The sequence below is a fragment of the Buteo buteo genome, chromosome 14 (assembly GCF_964188355.1).
Source record: "Buteo buteo chromosome 14, bButBut1.hap1.1, whole genome shotgun sequence".
NCBI classification, from domain to species: domain Eukaryota; kingdom Metazoa; phylum Chordata; class Aves; order Accipitriformes; family Accipitridae; genus Buteo; species Buteo buteo.
In genome coordinates this window covers 17,058,259-17,082,448 of record NC_134184.1, presented here as the reverse complement: position 1 = coordinate 17,082,448, position 24,190 = coordinate 17,058,259, and the positions used below count along the sequence as shown (strand labels likewise).

At 39.8% G+C, this 24,190-nt stretch overlaps 1 protein-coding gene across 16 annotated transcripts in view; it reads left to right on the top strand.

The window, feature by feature from the left end:
• The window catches only part of LMO7 (LIM domain 7), a 99,946-nt gene that overhangs the window by 21,600 nt on the left and 54,156 nt on the right, over positions 1-24,190 (top strand). For 15 of the 16 annotated variants that reach the window (XM_075046036.1, XM_075046044.1, XM_075046042.1 and 12 more), the window contains exon 3: positions 1,842-1,948. The gene's annotated coding sequence lies outside the window, so the exon portion shown is untranslated. Of the gene's footprint in view, positions 1-1,841; positions 1,949-3,356; positions 3,375-24,190 lie in introns of those variants that run through there. The other variant, XM_075046050.1, reaches the window with a different exon arrangement.

The window sequence follows — 24,190 nt, the reverse complement described above, 5'->3', positions numbered from 1 at the left end:
AATCGGGGCATGTTGCCTTGGTGTTGGTGTCAGTTCTTTTCATTACCTTGCAACTACTTGTTTCTTCTGCTCTGTTGCTTTCCTCCTTTGCCTTACCTGTTTCTTGGACTCCCCAGACCCCTGAACACTGACCTGATAGTTGGATGTGTTTTGTTGTTTAGCAAGTAGTTCCTCTTTTTCTCACAATGGGACTTTAACGCATGGCTTCTTGCACGCAGAAGAAATGATGCCTTTTCAAGTCCTTGGGGTGTTGGTGCTAATGTGACACTCAGATATTAATTGAATAAAACTGGCACACCTAGCCAGCTCTCCTTGTATTGCATGGAAAGAAAAAAGGGGCATTACAGGGAAAGGAAAAGTAAATGCACCTCCTGAGGTTGCCTGCCCAGCATGAAGCCCTACGTTGGCCACTTGTGCAGGCAGCCCCTTGGGTATTGCAGGAGCTGGTGTGGAGGTGAAGTTGCCCATCCTCCACCCTTCCCAGCCCCCTCCGCTCATCTGCCACTGCATCGTGTTCCCCATCATCGTTGTCGAGTCACATCCCCCTGCAGCAGAACGGCCCCTGCCGTGGCACATCACGTGTCAGGCTTTGGGGCATAACCTCCACGGTGTGAGACACTTGGGATCTTTCGCACACGGTAGCGTGGAGCCCGCAGCCTGCACGGGGAATACCTTGTTCAAATATTTTCCTTGAATTAAGCCGTGTTTACAGACTGATAAGGAATACTAGAATCATAGGGCCCTTCAAAGCAGAAGGTTGTGGGGATTCTTTCTTTTAAGGTCTGTATTAGAAGCAGCTGTTGTTTTCTTTGTGGATTCTTTTTTTAAAATAAATTTTAAATGATGGAATAGTTACATCCAGTGATTATATGTCAAAAAAAAAAAGTATAAAGTGTATTACATTGCTGAAGTGGAGCTTTTCCATACTGTGAAACTGATACTAGTACCTTGACTTACAAACCCTTGGAATGACAGATTACAAATTAAGTAACTTTGTGTACCTTTTCCTGTGGCTTCCAGCTGAAGGGAGCAAGTACGCAAGAGGGCACATTCTTTTGTTGTTGATAGCATTCCACCTTAACGAGAAGGAATTTCTTGCCTGTTGCCTATTGTTTATGAAGTGGAAAGAGATCACAAGTTGTATAATCTCTCTCCCTATCATTAGATTTTTTTTTTTTAACCTTTCTCTTGTAAGTCGGTTCATTGGCAGCAGGTGCAGCAAGTGGGTGCTCTAATACACCGCACCTATATTTTGTTATATATTGGTGTGAGCTGGGGGGGGTGGAGAGGAAGGGGAGGAACACAAAGGAGAGAAAAAAAACCCAAGCAAGGAAGCAGCAGGGCTGAATACGGTTTGGTTTCTGTCTCTCCAGAGCTTTGCTCAGCAACCAAACCCAGACTCCAGGTGCACTATTCCCTCATCGGTCTGTGAGCATAGAAACGGCGTGTCCCTCCTCTTCTTCCTCCCCTGCCAAGAGTTTCTGGGTGGTGAATGTCAGTAGCTGGAGTTATTTTTAAAGGCAAGAGGTGAGGCTTGTCGTGCAAAGCTGGGAAGAGGGCGTTTGTTTGCTGAGCAGAGCTGACATCAAAGTGGAGACTGCTGCCTACTGGCTCACCACTGCCTTATGCCAGGTAATCTTTAACGTACCCCTCAGTCACCAAGATCGCAACCCAGCCTGCCCGTGTGCATGAGAAACGACCTGTGTTTATGATCAAGAAGATTGCTTTTTCAGTAGTATTTCCATGAGCTGGACTTTGACATTTAAAGGCTCACACTAATCATCTTGCAAAACCGGCTTAGTGCTTTTAACTAAGCAACTGCTTTCTACTTCTCTTCGCAGGATAATATAAATGTTTTTCTGAAAGCGTGCGAAAATATTGGACTGAAAGAAGCTCAGCTTTTTCACCCAGGAGATCTTCAGGATTTGTCCAATCGAGTTACAGTCAAGTGAGTTTTGTGGTTTTGTTTTCTCCCTCCCCTTCTCCCTCTAAGCTGTTTCACGGTCTATTTTTTTTTTTTTTTATTTTAAATGTTTGCCTATGGAAAATTCTTCTTTTAATCTGGCACGAGCAGTTCTGAATACTGTGGGGAGGGTTTAAGCCTTGTTAAGACTGGTAGATAAAATTTGCACAAATTTAATTTAAAAAATAAAGTCTTATTATGCCTTAAAAGCAAACTAATTGTTAATGAATATTTACAACATTTAATATATGAGATGGAAACTGTTCAGGTTATTTTAAACTTGGAGCAAAATTAACTGTTAAGTGATACCGAAAGTATTGCTTCCCTGTATGCTTTGAGATTACTGATGTAAAATCTGAAAGGCTGAGGTGGTACTTCAGATACTTATCTGGATGGCTCTGAGGCTCGGATATGGTATTCCCAAAGGACTGCTGGTCTCACCACTCTGAATATTAATCAGGTGTTTGTCACTGAATGTCACATCTCCTGTCAAGGGGGGTGGGTATGTGTGAGTAGAAACCAAGTACTGAATTGCACAAAGGGTAATTGTCGTGTTTACAGAAACGAGAGTTTTCCTGTGAAATAGCAGTGGTTTGGTTCTAAAATATTAGTGGATTCTCAAATTTCATGACTGCTGTGACTCCTAACAGGAGTTCTATTACTGGTTTCTGAGAGGTTAAGGTGGAGCTTTACCGTATAGACACTTAACAGGTGCTTTAAGATAAATGTCTTGTGGAAAAATATTGTCTTGATGCATCTTGCTTTGTTACAGTATTAGCTGTTTTTATTGTCTTGGTACAAAGGGTGAATTTATTAAGTCTCCAGAAAAATAGAAAAGCTTTATGAGTTTTGCTGGAAACCTGTCACGTTAAACGTTAAGAATTGATTCCTGTCTTAAATTACCAGTTTTATCAAAGAGGAATAGGTAGTAATCCTTCTGTAAATACAAGGACAAAAATTTTTTGTGAAATGACACATAGCTGCTTTAATTAGAAAGAAATGTCTTGTAGGTGGATCGGGCGGTAGCGTGTTGACATGCTCTCTGCCTGGTTTCAGAATGAAAGATTGTACCGTTTTGAGGTCTGATACTTGAGATGGCAACACATTTTCCAATCTTTGACTCATACCCGAAACATAATTTCTTGCTAATGCGGTGCTTAGGGACTTGGTGCTTTTCCAGGATGCCGGTATTCTCTCTGCTGGTTCATATGTCATGCCAAAAGCCAGAGGGTTGGTAACCTCTGCCATGCTTTAATTATCTGCAAAACCCTTGCTAAAGTTATTTGGGTGGAGGTTTGCTCCAAGGGTGTAGCTGGGAAGGGCTGGAGGCGGTCAGGAGCTGGTCTTCAGCAGCCTCAATAGTGACAAGCTGAAACCCTGGGGAGTTTGAGTTAGCAAACTGTTGTGCAAGGTATGTTGTCCAACTCGTCTCTCAACCGTGGTGCCCGATTGAGGTCAGCCATGAAATGCATCCACTGGGTCTGAAACCAGGGGGTTTTTGGGTCCTTGCAGCTCCACCGGTTCCCTTCCCAGCTCTGGAAGGCTGGAACTTGAGGTTGTTGTAAGGCAATGGGGGTTTTACATCATACCTACTTGGCAATGGATTAATTAGTGTTTTTCAAAAAAGCATATTTAATCTTTGAGCACTTCTTACGGACAGCAATGCAAGGGGCTTGGGTTAGAGTCAAAAGAGCTGCTAGCTGTATAGCCATGCTCTTTTAATTTGTTTCAATATAAGTTTGATTTTTCCACACGTTATGTATCATGACAGTCCCACAGTGTGTGTAAAATGCTTACAGAGTAATTCAAAACTTCTGTATCCGAGCATGCTGTGAAGTGGTAACCTAACTATACTAGCACATTTTGACAGGTTTAGGAGTTTGGAGAGGGATGGGAGGGAAGTTTTATTCCAAGAAATGAAGGAAGTAAGTTACACAAAGATAACTCTCTCCATTGAAAAGTTAATTATGCGTCATTTGATTACCCAGAGGGCAAGCTAGTCTTCAGAGGATTTCCAGAGAGAGTCATATGTGTGTCAGGAGGGAAATGCTGTCTGATCTGGAGCTTTATCTGATGTATTTTTTTTATTATTTAATAGAAACAAGTAATTTCATACATTCAAGCTGAATTACAAATTTCTTCAGAACTTGTAGGATGCCAGGCCTCAGAAAAGGGATACTATTTAATGTCTTGCTTTCGTGTCATCCTCTGTTAACCTTAGTTTCAGCATTAGCAGTAAGTAATTTCTTGTCACAAAGAGGGAAAACATTTTATATGCTGATTTTTATAAAAGATGGCACTTAATTTTTTGCTTTCTAACATTCCTAAGCAAATTCATTTTGCTGCCATCACCTGAGGCTGATTGTCCACATCTTAAACCAGCTGCGATAGGTTGTGCAGGATAACATTAACGTGTGCCCGAAGCAGTGTGTATTTTGACACCTCAGCAGTATTGCTGTGTTCTGCTGTTGCACCACCGTTAGTGCGTGCTTGTTATCTACCCAAAATAGATTAAGTAAACTGTTGCTTAAGCAGTCAGCTTCTCAGGCTGGGATGGCTGAGAACAGTGTTCTGGTAGGATACATGGATGTACGGCTGAGCATAAGAAGGTGCCTGATTTGCCTTGCATGTGGAGAATAGATAAGAGGAAGGCACCATTAAAAGGGTGGGTCCGCTTCTGTCACTAATGCCGGAGCAAAACCCGTCTCTGACGCTGGCTGGGAGGTTGCATCTCTGTCCCTGCTGCGCTTGGCCTCCTGTAGACGTGTCCTATTGCTCCGATGCCTCTGGTGCTGGGAAGGCCTGCGGGAGGGAGGAACGCCTCCCCTCCGGGGCTGACGTGCTCTGCCGAGGGGTCTTCTCTCTGCTCCTCCGGGGGTGATGTGCTCTGCCAAGGGGTCTTCCCTCTGCTCCTCCGGGGGCGATGTGCTCTGCCAAGCGGTCTTCCCTCCGCTCCTCTGTCTCTGCTGCCTGGCAGCCGTGTGTGGTACCTCCTCTTTCTTACCTTCTGGGAAACCGTGCACCCTCAGGCTGCTGGCATCTCAGTCCTGTCCTACCTGGGCAGGCTCCCTTCTCAGCAGGAAAAGTTATTTTCTCCTCGTACTTCCTTTCTGAACATGCTTGCTGCCTTTCACTGGACCTTTGCTGATAGCGCTGTGCCTCAACAATAAGAACGCCAAGCTGTTCAGAGATACCAAACTCTTTATTCATATGTGGTACAATGTTCTTGTGTCACCTGAGTTAAGGTAAAGACCCTCTGTTCCTCATGGCTTGCCAGAAGCTGTACTAAGAAAACAATCCTCCTGTCTGGTAAGGAGGCTGCAACCTTCACTTGTGTTTTGTTTTCTGTTGCAGCTGAGATGATGCACAGGCATAATGTGAAACCTACTCTGTAATTACTACTAGTATCTGGGAGAGGAGAGGCCAGAATCCTCTTAAATATCCAGACTCTCCGTTCCAAGTGATTATGTGATTATCCTTTTTGCAAAGAAAAAGCTCCTTAAAATCTTATTGTTTAGAAGTTTATGTGAAGAGGGCTGGTTAAAATTACTGGTTGCTGTTCAAAGCCTTGCAAACTTCATGCTTTGCCAGATCAGCGATGAGATTAGTAGTGGGGTGATGTGGAAAAAATATACTGGCATGGATGGTTTCTTTTCTGCCAATGAAAATGGGAGCGTGGGTTAACGTCTGAAATTTATAGTTCAGTCTTTCTGTAAATCTGCAGAAGTTATTGCTCAATGGTATAGCACAGTAATGTGTCATGTGTTCCAGTGAAGAATATCCAAATGGATTTTATTCTTCACATACCGGCAGAGTCCGGCAGTCATGTGCATATCTTGTTTCGTGGCTAGTTATTTGTGTAAATGCATGTGTGTGCCTTTTCAGTTCCTTCAGTATATTTGACTTTTTTTTTTTTAGCCTAGGATTTTATTATTTTTAATTAGAGGAGATGTTATTTTAAAGCCCAGCAGCTTGGGTTTTTTGTGGGTTGTTTTTTTTTTTTTTATAGTAATGCAAGGTTGTCTTAATACTTCATTTGATTCTTTTTTAGTTCTATCAAAGTAAGAATGTAATGTGAGCTTAGAGACTCTCAGTTGTCAGCATGGTTACTATTTAAAAATGTTAAGCACTTCCTCACCCAGCTCTTTAGAGGTGACACACCCAGTTGTTTCCAGCTGTGGAAGGGTTCTTAGTAAAATCATGCCATGGAGTTAAAAGTGAGAGTTTGCTTAGGCAGACAGCAGACTTCTGATGGAATGTGTTATCCCAATGAGCAGTTTTAAAGAAGGAAGCCTGAACAATCAGATGGATGGTATAATTGAAATTTGTCTTGTCTTTCAAGCAAATTATTTCTTCTGTCTGAAAAAAAGAATCTAATTCTGTAAAATGAGGTATCCACTTAAAGAATCTCATTAATTACTACTAATAAATCCAAACAAAGGTGGTTTAATAGATGAAAATATTTAACGAAGCAAAAAAATTATGAAACAATTCACTGCCTTAATCCTGGCAAACTTTTTTAAAGCTACCACAAGCACCTGAGTCCTGGTGTTGAAGTTTCACTATATTAATTTCATTCTTCAATAAAATATAAAATCATAATATTTAGCTTCTATTAATATTATTACTACAGGGTTATATTTAGAGTAGGTCTTGAATGAAACTCAAAAATTGTCTCCAAAGATAGCTGGAAATATCTCAGCACCTTGCAGAACTTGGTATTTGGATAAGGCCTTCAACTTTTTGCTGCTCTGTACTGCTTCACTTACTTGGTATCAATCCTGTGCACTAAATGAAGTATAAAAGTTACAGCACAGACTACCCTGTTGGAGAAGTCTTGCTGAAGCGGGATTAAGTGTGTAAATGATACAAAGCAATGGAGCTCTGACTCTAGCCCTGACATTTGTAACTTGGATAGTTTTATCTATTGATTTAATGTTCCTTCAGCTCAGTTATTTTTCATCATTTCCTAAAGCAGAAAACAATCCTGGAAAAATTTGAATGCCATGCTCTCTGTAGCATAAAGCTCTATATAACTACGGCCAACTGGAGAGAAGTAACAACTGTTATCTGTCATGTTCATCCTTGTGTTCATGCATTTCAGAAGCTGAATTTTTGAGACAGGCTCTCTATTTCAGCTCAGAGATAATACTTTCGGAATTTAAAATACCACAAAAAAGTTGTTTGGAGATTAGGTGTTTTTAAAATAAAGCCTGAGAAAATGAAATAGTTGCTAAGTGATGCAGTCGTAAGCTTACATTCTGCATCTCCTTGTCCATCTGGAGCAGGATACATTTCATGGGGTTTTCTTATGACCAATTAAGAATTGAATGATTATACCCATTATACCACCATAAACTATTTTAAGGAAACATATAGAATCACTACCTGCCATATCAAAACTATTGTCCCTTACTAAGCAACCATCTCTTTATAGGGGCTGTTGAAAAAGAAGCCTTCTAGCACCCAGTAAAGCCAAACACAAAGTACCTACCTTCTTTATCCCATAATTCAAATTACAGTAATACCAGTGCCTCCTTTCAGTGATGAAGTTGCCTCACTTGTCTTTTTGGGTGCAACCACCAAATGTGCAGGTATAATAAGGTTCCTTAAAATACCAGTGAAACAGTAGCAAAGAGGGGTTCAACACAGATGTAGGTTCTTCCGGTTCTACGTTCAGTCCTTTAGCAACTTCCCATTCTTCATGTGGTAGGAAAGCAGCTGTAGATTTTAGACAACAGGGGTTTTTTAATTATTTTTTTTTTTTTTATAAAAGTTGATAGTTTCTCATGACTTCCATGTTCTTCCTGTCTAGTCCTGGGGAATATGCTGGGTTTCCTGATTCCACTTGTGTTTCCTGCTCAGGGTGCTTTCTTCTGCAGGGTCAGCAAAATGAAATTTCTGTTCTATGGGATGAATGCTACCACTGCTGAATAGATCACTGAAGAAAGCAATCTGCATAGAAACCACTGAAAAGATTGTCTTCTTGAGTGGAGGATTGTTGTCAGTGCTCTTAGAAGTCTGGTTTTTGGAGAGCATTAATTGTGAAAGTAGTACCACCTGTCAATCCTAGGAGGAATTTTTTAGGGTTGCTTTGCGAATGATGCTCAGACCTTTGAACTGTCTGGCAAGGGACTTACCTGGAAGCTCGAGGTGTAATGGTGAGATACTCTTTTGCGACTTGTATCCCATTTTGTGCCTTGAGAAGAGCTGCCATATTTTGCTCAAAGGAGGCAGAGTCGAGGGAGAGACAAATTGACCACAAATTGGCTCGCGTTGTCAGAGAGAGAGACAGTGCAAGTCAGTTTGTGATCAGGTAGCTCAGAGCTGGTGTTTGCTATTGATAACACTGAATTCATACTCAGGTCTTCTTCCATATCTAATATATTTGCAGAGTTACTATATCTTATTGAAAACTTTTTTGCTCAAGAATTTCATGCTTATAATACGAGTGCATGGTGGAGCTGAACCTGAATTTGCTGTACTGATTTTTTTTTTTCCAAGAAACACACATTCTAATGAGTTGAAAAAACTAGTTCAAATTTGGCTTCAAAAATAGAAAAAAAAAAAAACAAAAAACAAAAAACACACAACACAGAACCACCCTTTCCTGCCTTTTTACTTTGTGTAGAATAGAAAGTTATGGACTGGATGAAAGCCAAGTGCTTCAGTGCAAGAAGTATGATGGTAGTTAGCTCTAATCTTATACCTGTGTCAGGTCTCCAGCTTATACCTGTGTGACTACGGTCACCCAGAAGACTTGGGCATAAAGGTTTAAGAAGCTATCTTTGCATTAAAGTTGAGATGAAAGGAATAAAAGACAGCGTTTTGTGGGTCTTAAACTGCAATGGAAACCATTAACCAAAATTTAATTAGAACAATGAATGCTGCTTTTTCTTTTCATTTCTTATATCCAGGGAACTAATATTTCTTACACATGTGGTTGTAATAGGCCTTTATTGTGGTAACTGAGTTTCCTAGTGATACTTCCCTTGAAATGGAAAAGTGCAGCACCCTCACTTCAGAATGACTCTGGAAATGTTCCTATGACTTTAAGTGTGGAAATTTTCTTTTTGCTATGGGCATTTTCATAGAAATGGGTAATATTACAGCAGCTAATCTTCCTTGGCATAGCCATATTCTAAACATTGAAATTGCTGTATTTATTTTGTTTAGGATGTAACTAATTTCAAGATCATGCATTTTGCACGTTTAACTTTTATTCATACTGATGACAGTTATGCAGAGGTAAAGAAAATGAAAATGGAGTGTATTTTTCGGTCTTGTGAAACTGTTGTGCTTAGTGTAAAATATTCACGCTCATGTCATTAATTTGCAGAAGCTTTAAATCATTCCGGTAAAACCATTGTAGGCAATAAAATATGTTCCAGACTTCAGACCATATACCCGCAAGAAATTTACCTCCAACTCTTCAGTGTAAAGTCTATGAAGAGTTGGGTGTGGTACTGTTTGATCTTTCGACTTTATCTGTGAAGTTTCTGGTCATTAAGAGCAATGTTTGAGATTGTTCATTTTTTCTGTTGAGTAATTTAACAGTTAATAATTTACACTTCCTTTATGGGTTTATACTCTTGATAGTGTTTGATTTTGCCATTTATGTATTTTTGAGATGATTCCGCTGTAAGAATGAAAAGCTTCTGGGTCGTATACCTGTACCTACAAGTATACAGGAGGAGTCTGAAAAGATTTGGATAAAAATGACATTAGTATGTGTTAGTTGTAGCGAGAGCAATTCAGGTATGTCTAGTGACACAGATCTATAGCCTTATATTGGAATAGTTATGCTACAAAACTGAATGATTTGCTGAGGGAGGTTACAGTAGCTTTCTGCTGAAAGGTGTTGGTTTGTTCAAAGTCTTCATTTTTGTTCCTATTACATTTTAAAAGTATCTCTGGAATAACTCTTGGGGGATGAGGGTACAGAACCATTATTACTGAAAGCCTTTGCAATACTTGTTCAATCCTCTTTTGCTTTGTTTTGAGAAGTGTCTCTAACCTTTTAGGATTCCTGTGGGAATCCATGCAAACGTTAGGCACCTGTATTCATTTTGAGTGTACACATCAATACCCTAACATCCAAGGATTAAATGCACTTTATAAAACAATATAGTAGAGAGAGGAAAGCAATTTGGATGAGGAGCAGTGAGTTACAAAAGAAGGTAAGGAGAAAACCTGCATTTTTTGGTGGTGATTTTTTTTTGTACGAAAAAGGTGCTTTTGTCTAGGTTAGATCAATTATACAGAAACATATATTCAAGTTCACTATCATATTATTTTTAATTATATTTTACAGCTAAATTGCTGAAGTTCAGTTAGCTTTTCTGTAGACAGACAACTCAATAGGAAGAGCTCCTATATTTAAATACTGGGGGAAGCTGACTTGAAGTTTTCCATGGATACAGGAGTTTGTCAGTTAACCATGCTCTGTAAGTAGAGAAAGTAAAGCTGAACAGTGTAAATAGAGACAGTAAAGCTGAACAGTATATCGACAGTTCTGGACCCTACTTCATACAAAACCCTAATTTTGGCCACTTTTACTCCTCAGCTGTGATCAATACTATTGTTACAGCGCTTTAAGAGATTTCAATTGTAATTGTTATTACTGTTTCATTGGAGCACTTATAGTATCCTTCAAAGTGGCATTAACAGGTTTTCTGCTGTCAGTACTACAGAATGTAATGGTAATGCAGTAACAAATTCAAATATTTTAGTAAAGTGCATGTCAGGAGGGTTGCAGGGTTGTTTTCATCTTGGCACTGAAATCAGTTAAAAAATGTCCCACTACATGGTTAGAAGACAAGGGGGAGGGAGAATGAAGAGTGCTAGATAGCAGCTAAGCTTAACCACACAAAGGCATGATCTTTTCATGTTTCTTTTAAATGATAGAGATCTGTTGTCTTTAAGAAACAAAAGGAAAAAAACACAACAAAAGAAAACCCAGCTGGAGAACTCTTCTCCAGGCTGAACAAGCTGGACGGTGAAGCTCAGGATCTCCAGCCCTGACTGTCTCGGTGACCTCCACTCAACTTGCTCCAGTTTATCAATGTCTTCCCTGTGCTGGGGGACACCAAACTGGAGGTGGCAGCGTTACAGACATAGCGTAACAAGGGCTGAGGAAAGGGGGGATGATCAGGTCCATCGGCCTTCTGGCCACGGTCCGTTTCGTACAGCCCCGGGTGCTGCTGGCCGGCGTTCCTGGGGTCTGCTGCTGGCTGACATTCAGCCCAGCAGAGGACCTCCAGGCCCGGCTCCCCATCCCGCTCTGCCGTCGTGGGTGTTAGGTCCATCCCGGGGTCAGGACTCGGACTTTGTCCTCCTTGAATGTCGTGAGGTTCCTGCAGAGCCAGTCCTCCCTCCAGCCCTGCCCTCCGGCGTATCGACTGTGCCCTCCCTGCACTCCCGTCTGTGCGGGGAGGGAACACGGTATCAGAAACTGACTCAGAAAGAAAAATTTTGAAAGCTGCTGCAGCCGATCACTGGGACTAGAGTAAGAAGGTTGACTAATGCAGGTATTTCCTCTTTCCTTTCCCTTCTAGAAAAAACGTCTGCAAATGTAAACATGTACACACCTTTGAACGCAGTATGTACAGATATACATCAACTGACGTGGATTCCAGTGCGTTATATGATAAAATATTTAACTGGGGCTGGGAAAGGGAGGCTAAGTTCAAAATAATTCTGCTTTTGCAAAGGCTATTAAATTACAGACAGCCACTTGTGCCCTGTGAATAAACGCTGAAATATGTTTGTCAAATTTATGGTGCAGTAATGTATTCTTTTTAACTCTGTGACCTGATGTTTGTAAGATGCTCTCAGCTGTGATTGTTTTCTGGGGTGAGGGATGTACTTGGTAAAGCAGTAGCTAAAAATGCGCAAGTTGACAGAAGGCACAGTGTATTTGTGTATGGCTTGACTTGAAGATGCGATGTATTTCCATCACAGATCTGTGCAGTTAGGGAGTTACTGCACAATTCCACAAACTAATCCTAATCTGTCCAAATTTACCAGTATCGAATACTCTAGTGAACAGCTTTTAATAGTAGTTTGCAGGTTATTTTTTTCAGAAACTGTGTTCTTTTTTTATGTGTAAAATAAAAGGAAAACTTGTATCACTTAAGTGAGAACAGAAAAATCGGAACAATTCCAATTTTGTGTATAAAATTATGAGTTGTGGAACAGCTGATACTGCTGAGGCCTGAGGTAACAGGGTTAGGAGTTTTCTGAGAGTTTTGCGATGGTATGTATTCGGTGTTCAGTGCCAGTCCAAGAAAAAAGAAAACTAAACCAAACACACACACACACACCCCTGCCAAACCCACCGAAACCCAAACCCCAAGCATTGTTAAGAAGTATTAGGAATCGGCAAAAAAATGGTACATCACTGTGCTGCTGCAGGTAATCTGGAATTTGCTGGTGTTGTAAATACTGTGTGAAGCCTTGGAGTTTGATCACTTTCCCTTTTGTTGCTCTTCCACTTCACCTCCCCAAATACCCCCGAAATCAAATCTATGGAAAGAGAACACCTTCTTCCTCATGATGCTTCTCTGACCAAGTAGGAATAGCTTCCACTGCAGGTTTAGTTAAACACACTAGGAGTCCTGAGCCTGAGAGAGAGACAATGGATGAAGAGGAGAGGTGGACAAAGTAGCAAGCGTAAAACAAATAAACAGAAAAACCCTAGCGAATGGCATGGATGAAGTGGTTCGGCTAGTTGCTGTGTCCCATGTTATATGAATAATCAATGAACCAAATGAAGGGGCAATAGGCTTCCTCGTCAACAGACGCTGTGGATGATAAAAGTTACTTGAGTTCAAGGGGTAGTGGAGAAGTTCACAGAAGAGAAATCTCTTAAAGAGTTACTTAATACGAGGAAACCACAGCTAGCTAGGGAAGTTCCCGAGGGAGAAGCATCTTGCCTGCTCTATTTTTACTCTTTCTTAGGCAACCACTTGGGGTTGCAGGGGAGGATGGGATCCTGGGATAGATAAATTTGATCTGGCCCAGTATGGACACTCCTGTGTTTTGGAAAGGACACATCCCACGAAAGCTCTTTTAACTTCTGTAGATCTATGATAGTCTTGCTTCTTGGAGGAGTGTATGGAAGAAATCAGACACAGATTTTATGGAAGTAATTAATTTGATTTGCTAGAGCAGTCAAGCAATCTACCATCGCTAAGCTTTAGCAAGTATGGAACGTGGCATGCAGAGGTATCTGAAGAGATGAATAAAATCATGGTAGGGAAGGAATATAAATCTCTTAATCTAGGCCAGTATCTGACTACTTCTCTAGGTGACCAGCTTGTGTAATCATAGGGGAAAAATATTATTATGAATTCTTAGGAATTTAACATTTGATGATTTTTTTTTCCATCAAACCATTTGACATTTTAGTAAAAGCTTCATAAGAATAATAAATAAGAATGGCTGAAATTCTCTTCAAATTCTCTTCAAGTAAGCTGGCATGTTTATTTGCATGTACTGTATTCAGCATCATTACTTAAAACCTACTTTTGCTCTAGAAAGATCAGTTAATTTAAGAGGTTTTGTTACTGATTTTTGGCATGGGTAATGTAACTGTAAGATCGCACATCAGATGGTTATACAGAAGGCACACCCACCCAGACTGAATAAGCACAGAATAAGATGCATCAGTAATGATACTCCTCTGCTATGCTCGTCCTGCAAAATGCTTACTTTGTGCAGTGACAGAAAATGTGCAGAACATTTTATTCTTTGAAATCTGAGCTCACTTCTCTTATTGAATGTTGACTGCTGTTGAGAAATCATACAGAAGTCACTTAGCACTGGTGATTTACTAATATTGCCATTTCATTGCGATGTTTTCATTCCTTCAAGAGGAAAAAAATCTCTTGCAAAAGGATACTTTTTATAAAGAAAATTTTGTCTTTCTGAAGCATTTTCCTCTGAGCTGTGACCATATTCCTTAGTGTAATTCAGTTTTTCTAATACTGTTTGAATAATTTGTGAATGGATTCAACAGGCTAGTTTTAATTATTAAATCACCTATACAGAAATCTCCACTTACCCAGGTGGTGTAGTCAGGCTGCAGTGGTGATCATTACCAAAATGATGTGACTGCATTTGTAAATTACTACTTCTATTTTTTGTTCAGTATTCTTTTTCATTGATAGGCGTTTTAAATCTGTGAATCCTGGGACTGATGGCACCAAACATGGTACCCAAGCAAGTGTTCCCAAGCTTTGTTTGCTTGGATATGGCATGAGCGGTGAGTGCACAGTAGCTGAGAGCAGAGCCTAAGGCTGAGTACATGGGAGGACTCATCCAGCTCATCATCTGGCTTTCCAGCACCGCTTTTGAAGAGTGCTGGTTCAGACCCTCAAAATAAACCAAGGCTGGTACTCCATGCTTATGCTGTGTCAGGTTTCTGCCAAAGTTGCTTGATAAACTTCCTTCCTTTAATGAACAGCATAAGTTTTATCAGGAGAAAAGCTGGAGTTAAGTGCTGGTGCTTCTTGGGTTTCTCAGAAAGTGTATTTACATGAAAGGGTGGGAGAAGGCTGGACAAGGTAAAAACTGAAAAGAATCTGAATCCAAAGGGGATTAAAAGTCCATTCTCAAACTAGAGCTTAATCTGAGTGGTTGAAAAATCTTTACTGAACTCAAACTTGAACTGAAGTAGGGCTGAGAAGAGATAGGAAATCTTAATCTTAAGAATGAACTTAGCATATGGAATAAGTTCACTTCTTAGGACTTTTTTTTTTTTAAGCCTTTACTATATATCGTTTCCCAAAGGATTAATTTTACAGAGAAAGTGCAATGGCTTGAAAAACTGTCTAAATAGGAATACAAACTGACCATAACAATATATGAGGAGAATAAAAGACAAAGGCTTGGTTCAAGTATGAACACATAAGTGAAAATGCTGAAGTAGAAGTAGGTCAAAAACCAGTGAATGCTTCTTCCCAAGTAGCATAGTTTGTGAAGAAAAAGGAGTCCACTGGTGCTGGGATTACATAGCTTCCCTTCATTTTACTTGATCGGAGGTAGGTCTGCATGATAAGGTCTGCTGGGTTGGCTTAACACCTGAGCCATGGGAACAGCAGCTTCTTCTGCTAATACTGCAAGCACTGACTCAGAGCTGCGTCCCATCACAGCGCATCTGGAGCGTGGGTTGTAGGCACCTGTGACTGTGTCCTGCTGGAGTAACATCATGTCACAGCTTTCTCCCTCACCCATCTCTCCCTTTCCACAAGAGCTTCAGTATTTCTGTACCATGCTGCTTGGTGTAGCCATCTAACCTGAGCTCTGCCTAAATTACTGTGTTCCTCTACAGAACTTGTTAGAGGACAATGTAGTGAGGACAAAAGAAATTGCAGCAAGATTTGATTCAAAGCTAATGTGAAAGAATCAAGCCATTTATTTCTTTTGTTAACTGTGATGGAGAAATGGATCTCAGCTGGTCACTAGTATTAGAGAAGCATTGCAATTTATTGTCACCATCACCAAAATGCATTTTCTCACTTTCAGATACAACACTTCATATGGCAGAATGGTTTGCATTTGTGTACCTACAGCTTTTGGGGTTTTTTTCGAGTCCAAGAGGAGCCTCAATTGAAAGTTTCTGTATTAGCGTAGTTCTGGTTCAGGGAAGGTGGGGAAGCAGTGAATACTGGAGATTTCTTCTTGTCTCCTGTTGCCCAGGAATGTGTTTGTGTGGTTTCCATCATGTAAAAATGACATATAGCTGTCTGATCAGTCAGAGGAGAGAGAGAAGCTTGCTTTTATCTCCCGGGGAAGGAATCTTTTTGATGGACATGTACCAAAGGCATGCGTACCTTATAGAAGGAGCTTTTGTTTGCCGAATTTTTGTCAGGAAAGCAAATATGTTCAAGCTCCTAGAAACTGTTTGGTCAAGATTAATTGCATGTAGGTTTTGGCATACAACATTTAATGGAACATGTTTCTGTTATTTGTGCATCTGTAGTCACAGCAGAGTCTGGGCTCCTTACGAGCTGAAATAAGGAGCAGTGAAAACGGTGGAAGAAAACTACTAAACAGTGGTTTTTCTACCCTCACCCATGAGAGAGTACTCCAGCTAATTACTTCAGGTTACTTCAGCTCTTGTTACTGTGACTTCTTTGTTAATGCTTTATATTTAATTATGAAGACTCCCTCCAGTTTCAAAACAAGTGTATTAAGATTAATCTTTACCTGTAAAATATTCTAGAATCTGCTTTTACTGTAAATGAAGAAGGGGTAGCATCTTCTCAGTTTCTAGTTCCTTGGCCATAGGTGGTCCGCGTGCCACTGCTGCTGTCATTCAGAATAGCCTTCTGATAACTCTTCAGCTAATTTGGGATACCTGGTGAAGATGCTTTCTTGCTGTTTTCAGTCTCCATTGCTCAGATGTCTCTGCCAGGCAACTCACAAAACAAACAGCAACTCCAGGTCAGCCTCAAAGAGTGCATGCTTTGAAGTAGAGGGCAGGTGATGGTTATAAAAGGTTAGTCTTTAATGGTATTACAAAAGGTGTCTGTAGAGGTTTCCATGTATTTGCCTATTAAAGTGTGTAATGCCCTGAATCTTACATACAAAAAATAATTAGTGGGTAATTACTAGAAAAAATTACCTTGTACTTTCCTTGGTGGTGGAGGATATAGCAGAAATTAGTTTATAGCCAGGACTTGAAAGTGTGTGGCTCTTTTTTTAAGTGATGGTCAACACAGCAGGATACAGGGACAAATACAAGAGTATAAGACAAACTGGGAATGGATGGTCAACTTAAAAGCCTTGTAGAATAAAGAGGGCAAAAAAAAGAAGTTGGCTCATTAAGCAAAGCAAATTGGAGTCCATTCTAATCCTTGTACCTGCAATAAAATGAATAATTATTTAAGAGAGTAAATACTGTGATATTGTGTTCATTGGATAATTCCATGTTTAATTTTTCATAGAGAATTGCTTTTTGGTTTGACTAAAGCTCTCTTACCACTGGTGGTACTCCCTGGCCAGTCTTCAACTTGTGAAAGCACTTGGCAAGGCTCAGTTGTACCCATGAAACACAGGATCCTCTATGCAAGCCAAAATTAGCAAAAATAAATGCCTTTTGAAGAAAGCAGAATTTCAAAACAGTTTTTGTTTCTGTAAGTTGCTCTAGAATCATGAGCGGGTTAGTGAACATATTTTTGAGGGGAATTGGTATGGCACTCAAAATGAGTGTATTTGAGATTATACACATCGTAAATCATCACAGAATGAATTTAAATGTGCATTTATGTATTTTAAAAGGCCTGTGTACTTCACATCCAATCTGCTGATTTCTATGCTATCAGCATTCATCAATGCTAAAATTTCAATGTCACTGCTTAAAAAGAGAAGCTATTTGGGAGTGCTTTTGAAAGTAGTTTGTTTTTTCTCTTTGCAATGAATGATACCTCTGCTTTTAATTTATTATTCTTTTCCTGGTAGCTTTGCTTTTTGAAGCATTGCCTGGGTTTTGTTGGTAATTTTATTATTCAAAAAAGTTCAAATATATTCACCTATGTACCTATCCTGTGTCTGTTTAGGGTTTTTCCTTCAGGGACTTAAGTAATAACTATGTGACTTTTAATAATAGTTCAAATAATTACATACTTGAAATTCTGTCCAGAGTTCATGCAACAGTTATGGTTTTCTTTACCTAGTAAAAGCTTCCACAGATTCTTTCCTACCTGAAAAAATTTTTGGGGTGCATACTTTTACCTGTGTTCAGCGTGCTCTTTTCCAAGCAAAGAGCTTTAAATGTAGTGTGGCAGAAGACTTCACATTCATCTTCTTTCTCTTTGAGCAATAAATATCTGACTACTGCAGAGGTTCTGAATCCGTATCTTCCAATAAATTAGCATCAAACAGATGGCTGATCTGTTATATCATGAGTTGTTTTTGATAGTACTGATTTATATTACTAAAGATGAGGCTTGCATATCTTACACTGCAGTATAAGCTCTTTTTGAGTATCTTAGAAAACTTGTACACTGTACTACTCTTCCATAAATGTATTTCCTTGATGATGAATATTGTTGCATGTCTTTGTACCTTCACTTGCTAAAACATCAACAATGATTTTTATTAGATTTATTTTAAAAATGTGTGCTCTAGCAGGTTAGTTGAGCCACTAACTGCATCTACAGTGAAATGGAGAGAGAGGATAATATGTTAAGAGCACTCCAGCTACTTTTTCATGGCCTTCACCTATCTAATGCTATGCAGCAAGAAAGTGAAAATACATTGCAAAAAAAACACTTGAAGTGTTGTGGTAATGTGGTCAACAGTTTGCCATCTGGCAACCAAACGTGATGATAACGCTCAAGGTTATCTCCCATGTATGCTATCTGTGGGTCAAAGGGTGAAAGTATTTCCATCCCGTTCTTTTCTCCTGTACTTTATGGTGGTTGCCTTCCTGTCAAGGAGCAGCTGAGTTTTGCTGCAGTTTGACAACCTATTCCTAACCCATCAGCAGAGAGTGATTTATCCTTTTCTCATTGGAGGATGCTATTGGTTATTCTTCCATTGCACTGAGTTAATTCCTTCTTGTACCTCTGCTAGCCTGGAGGTGAAAAAGAGGGCAGACCTTGGAAGTTATTGAGTCTCACTGTTGCGAAGTGCATGTTGATGATGAGACCTCTGAGATGGCTTCTTCTGTGATTCTTCCCCAATAGTAATTTGTCTGAGGTAGGCTACACTAATTAAGTGTATCAAGAGAAGAAACATCCAATTAGTTTTATCGAGCTGCCTTTGCATTTCTTATCCTGTCTAGATTATCAGTCTTAATTTGGAAATAATAAGGTCTTGGCTTTTCACTGAATTGTAAAACAGTGAATATAGTGACAGCACTGTTGTTGGGATATCTGAATCAAATAGGACTGAAAACTTGAGATGTCTATGGCTGCTTCCATAGGTACACTTCCAAGGTAGCAGGTCTGGATTTAGCAGTCACTAATGCAGCATGCATACTGTCCCGTATGAAGATGAGCCTCATAGCAAACTGGTGCTATTGACATACTTTGCAGTTTAACCATTAATTTGATTTAATCTTTACAATGATTAAATGCAATAATGATTGCCATTCACAAGGTCTTCAGGAAACCCTTAGTCTTCAGAAGCTGTGGATTCCTAGATGAGAGTTTCAAGGTTTTTGTTAACCTTATCTGCATCAAAAAACCTGCCTGGTCTTTGTGTAGAAATGATGAGAATTGTTGGGGAAAGCATTTGTAGAATAGCCTCTTCCAGAGCCCAAGGGTTACTTTTGTGTTATCCTGGCTCTGCAGTTTGATTGACTTCTGGGATGAACAGCTTACAACCACCGTGTGTGTTTTAAGGAGCCTACTTCTCCAGCGCTTCATCTGGTTAGACAGTTGGTGAAATTCTGCAGATGGCTAACTGTAGTTTCCAAGAGTTGGTGCATATAGTGTCTTCTTTCTCATGAGAAGGAAGATTCCTAATTTAGCATTTACTCATGCGCTCATTAAAGATGTTGGGACTATTGCCATGGCCTCACTTGGAGCGGAATTGGATCGTTTTGTTCTACTCCCTCCCTGCCACCAGACTTAGCTGTAATAGCTTGTTGGAGCATTTTGGTGGTGTCTTAATTGGTGTATTAAGCTTTTTTTTTTCCCTCAGTCATCAGTTCTGTGGTACAAATTACATACTTCATGACTACCAGTGAAAGAGAGGTGTGACATCATCTATAGCTCCCTGGCTGGGATTGTTTTCCCATATTATTAATTTTGTTCAAGTTTTTATTCTCAGACTCCTCTAACTTTACAACAGAAACTCTCAAGTGACTAATAGCATGTTTGGTTTCAGTAGGTTGGGATGCTCAGAACTGATGTAAATTCTCCAACTTCAGAGGTATATGGTCAGACTAGCTTAACTTTTCTCCCCCTCCCCCCCCCCGAGCCCTTCCCCTTTTTGCCTCCCACACAGGCTTTCTAACATTCTGGCAAAGCAAGTATTTGGACTTTTACCCATTCTCTCACTTTGCAGTAAAGAAGCATTCATTTTTCCAACATTAAAAACTTGGCCAGAAAACCTGGCCCAAAAAGTTTAATGTTTTGAGCAAATGTTTAAAAATACCCTCTGACTTGGCTGCTCTAAGTAGCCTTAAAGCACTGTTGTCCACTGGGGTGGACGAATTCTTTTTCCCCAAAAAAAGCTAATAAAAAAAGGTAATACTTATCCAGTAATATTGACAGCAACAAATTGAATTTAGTAATTTCAAATGTTACAGAAACAAATCTGAAGCCATAAGGAACCTGAATTAGAATAGTTACATCTTTAAGGAGGTCCCTTATGTGTGGATGTTACAGGAGCTGAGGATGGGGAGGTAAGAATTATAGCAAATATGGAAAATAATATCTGCTTATCTTGGATCTTGTCTGTTCCCCAAAGTAAAAGGGCAAATTATTTCTAAGAGTAGTACAATTTGTGAATTTTACTTGATTTTTGTATCTTGTTTTTGTTTTAAATTGTGTTTCTATTTCACGTCATGTCTTCTGGGAGAGCTGGTTCAAGGGAATACATCCTCTTTCTGTATTTTTTTCTGATAAGGCTGAATAGATGAACATTTGACTCTGCATTAATTGAACTGCTCTTTTCTGGCTCTAAATATGTCTTCACAATGAAGGCAGATCAAGAAAACATAGGAAATTATAAACTTCAGTTGTATCTGTTTACCTCGCTTAGGTTGATGCATATATGCCCAAAAGAAGTTAATAGAGAACTGACTTCAATAGAGAGAAATCAGGTTCAGTCTGTGTTTCATACTTTCGTGGTCCAGTCTGTGTTTCATACTTTCGTGGTCGGTGTGATGAGTGATGATGTTGTGCCCTGTGTTGCTAGGGCAACCCAAAGAAACATAGAGAGAATACGGCAAAATTTCAAAAAGGAAGCATTATAATTTCTTCAGTGCTTCTTATTTGCTTGTGTAATATTTTGCCGAAATATTACTGAGGAAACCCAGTAGTCCTTTAAATAGTTTTTATTCCAAATGTAGAGACTAAACTAAATGATGCAGTCATGCAGTAGTGATTTATTTCTACTTAAGGACAAATTCCAACATCACTTTAACTTGTTTCCAAAGTCTTTATCATGGAATAAACTGCGCTTACCTTGTACCTCCATTTTGTCATCTTCGCTCTGTCCATCTCTATAATTAAATCTAAATTCTTTCCAAAATCTTAGCTCTGTGACACTTGCCCAAAAGCTGTGCTTTTAGCAATCCCCCTTTAAACTGCTAAAGCATTATTTGCTTAATAATATGACAAAAGTTGAGAATTAAAAGAGGGGCTGGGGTAGACACTGTCCCAATTCTCTGTCCTCCTGTACAGCAGTTTGGCCAGCACTACATTGGAACTGCTCTAGGGGGAAAAAATGAGCCATCAGAAATCTGCAAAGTGACTCCCAGGTGCTGCATATCCCACATACCCCCAAAATGCAGGGGGTTTGTCTCATCTCAGGAGGATGATCCATCCTCATGTGTATACCTGGCATTTATGGGTCTTGGCTCCCCTGAAGAGATGGTAACTGGAGTGGACTGAAGTCTGGATTACTTCCCACTCGTGGGCCATGGATAGGGCATCTGTAGTTTCTGCTGTTAACCCTGAGTCACCACTGCACTGAATTGTTTCCTGTGTATGTGTTAGAACAACAGCAACTGAGCACATACCTATTTGGGCTGGTGAAGCTCGATGTTAGCACAGGTGTGAACACAGCAATACCCGGTGTAAGTTACTGTCAGTCCTCTTTTTTTCTTTATCAGCATATATTGCCAAATATCTGCTATAAATTATACAGTATAAACTTGAGTTATGGGGTTTTATCTTTTTTTTTGCACACCCTGAGAAATTCAATAAACCTTGCTAATGAGTGTTACAAGCTGTAGTAAACTTTTGCTTATACACAAGGCACTTGTACATCCCCACCTGTTTGCCTGACACAAAAATAACAAAAGATTACATTTACCAAATCTTTCCCTAGGCATAGACCAAGGGAGGAGATTGAATGCAGGAGGTTTGGTTTGTTTTTCTCCTCTCTGATTATAGAGGCTATAAAAATCTCTCTGTCTCTCTGAGCAAGCAAAGTTGTATAACCTGCCAAATCCTAGCTCCTCCTGAGGGATCATCTGTGAATGCTTTATCCAAATTGAGCAATTGTATTAATCCTGGAGGTCGAGGGTAAGAGAGTGCACACGGGCAGTTGCTATGGAGTAGTTGGTAGATGGAAAATTTTTTACCCTGACTTACCTTGCAGTAACTTGTTTATCCGTACCCAGAGTTGGTGCAGAGGTGTCTGAGCAATGCTTAGAGGGAATAGATGAGTCAGTATTGAGGACTACTCTACAAAATTACCTCTGGTATCTGCCTGTGGGAAGAGGGGATGTTGAAATATTCCAGTTAGGTGTTAAGAGTGGGAGTGAAAAGGACAACAATTTTGGAAATACTTGATTTAATAATGGCAAGGAGGCATCAGGCAATAGAGAAAGTGAATTCCAGTATTGTCTTGAAAAATGCTAACTGTGAGTTGCCATGGTTGCTGCAGCTTAGCTAAAGCAAATAATATACTTTATACAGAATATCTTCTGGTAAAAAGCTGTTGAACTATTTCTGTGCTAGTTAACAGCTGCACCTTTGTGTGTTTTTCTATATATTTCTAAAAACTTACAGGATTGCACTTAATTGCCTATTTTGATACTTATTTTTCAGAGTGACTCCCCAGATGTAGCAACTATTCCTTTTGGAAGGAATGCTAGCACAATTGTGTGTTCCCCATATGGATTTCTCTTCAAATTAATCTACAAAATTTACACAATATGGTCTAGTTTTGTGGAGGGGAATGAAGGTAAAGGATCCTCAGAACTAATTGCAAGAGAAGTTAACATAGGTGGTGATCCTGATGGTCAACAGGATGGGCTCAAGTCTGATGATTCTTGGGAGGGGGGAATGTAGAATCTCTAAATTTTGAGAAGGTACAAGGAAGGAAAGAAGGTAGAAGTGGTAACATTTAGTATAACCCTGGTGCAAGGGTCAATTGAATTATGTACAGGTTAAAAAAAAAAAAAAAAGGCAACAGGGAGATAAAAGGAGGAGAGACTCAGCAAATATGCTCCAAGTTCTAAAGACCAATACTTTGGAAGTTATAAAAATCTATAGGGTGTGTAAGTAGTGATATGATAGCTAGCTGTCAATCTATTTAAATTGCTGTGTATTTCAAAGTGTTTTTTTCTTTAAGAAAAATTAATTTCACCTCTGAAATTCAAACACCCTCTTGAATGTGAACAAACTGTTTGATTTCCTTTGAGAACTCCTAACATTCTGTGCAAGCTTGGAGTCAACTCCACAGCTTCTTTGTGCAGAGAGTCCATCATTTCTCATGAAAGGCAATGGATGTTCTCATGCTTCTAGGCCAAAGTATATGGCATGTGACTGGTAGCTTTCAGAAATAAAATACCCACTATTTATTTTTGCACAGTCTAGACCTGAAATTTAAAGTCACCAGTACAAACTGGGGAAAAATTCTAGATTTGCCCTGGAAAAAAACAAACAAACAAAACAATACAAGCAATACCCAGTTTAATTACTTGTAATTAGTGAAGCTGCTGACTTTTAGGGTTTTTTAGGAATGGAGTAAGAAAAAGACACAGAAGGGGACCAGTCAACAAAGCTACACTAATTATTGTAAATATTTTAATTTTCTTTAATATTTGAGCAGGAAGCTGCAGGATCCTATCAGTCTCCTCTTTTTTCTGCAAGTGGTTGCTGCAGCAATGCTCCATCCCTCTTCCCCTGCCCACCCCTGAGACGAGAGCCAAGGAGTGCTCGGGTAATCAGCCAGGCTTCTCTGCAGAGGCTTGTTCTTCTGGGGATTGTTTTGGGGGGTTTATTTTGATTTTTTATTTGACAGGTATGCCTTCTGCCCTATACTATCCTGAATACTATTTTCCTCCTTGGGAGAGCCTGTAGATTAGACTGGGATATGAGGAAGTCGTCAGAGGAGGACCACCCAGGGAGGAGTCGGAAAAGAGTGTGAGGAAATGGATAATGTTAGTGTCTGGTGACTTGCTGGGGCTGATGCACGCTTCTAGAAGTGCCTGGTTTTGTTTGGATAAGGGATTTAAGAATAGTGTGGAAGCATAATGCATGAGATCAGTAAGGAAGCGCCATGTTCAAGAGGCGGTATGAAAGGACGGGC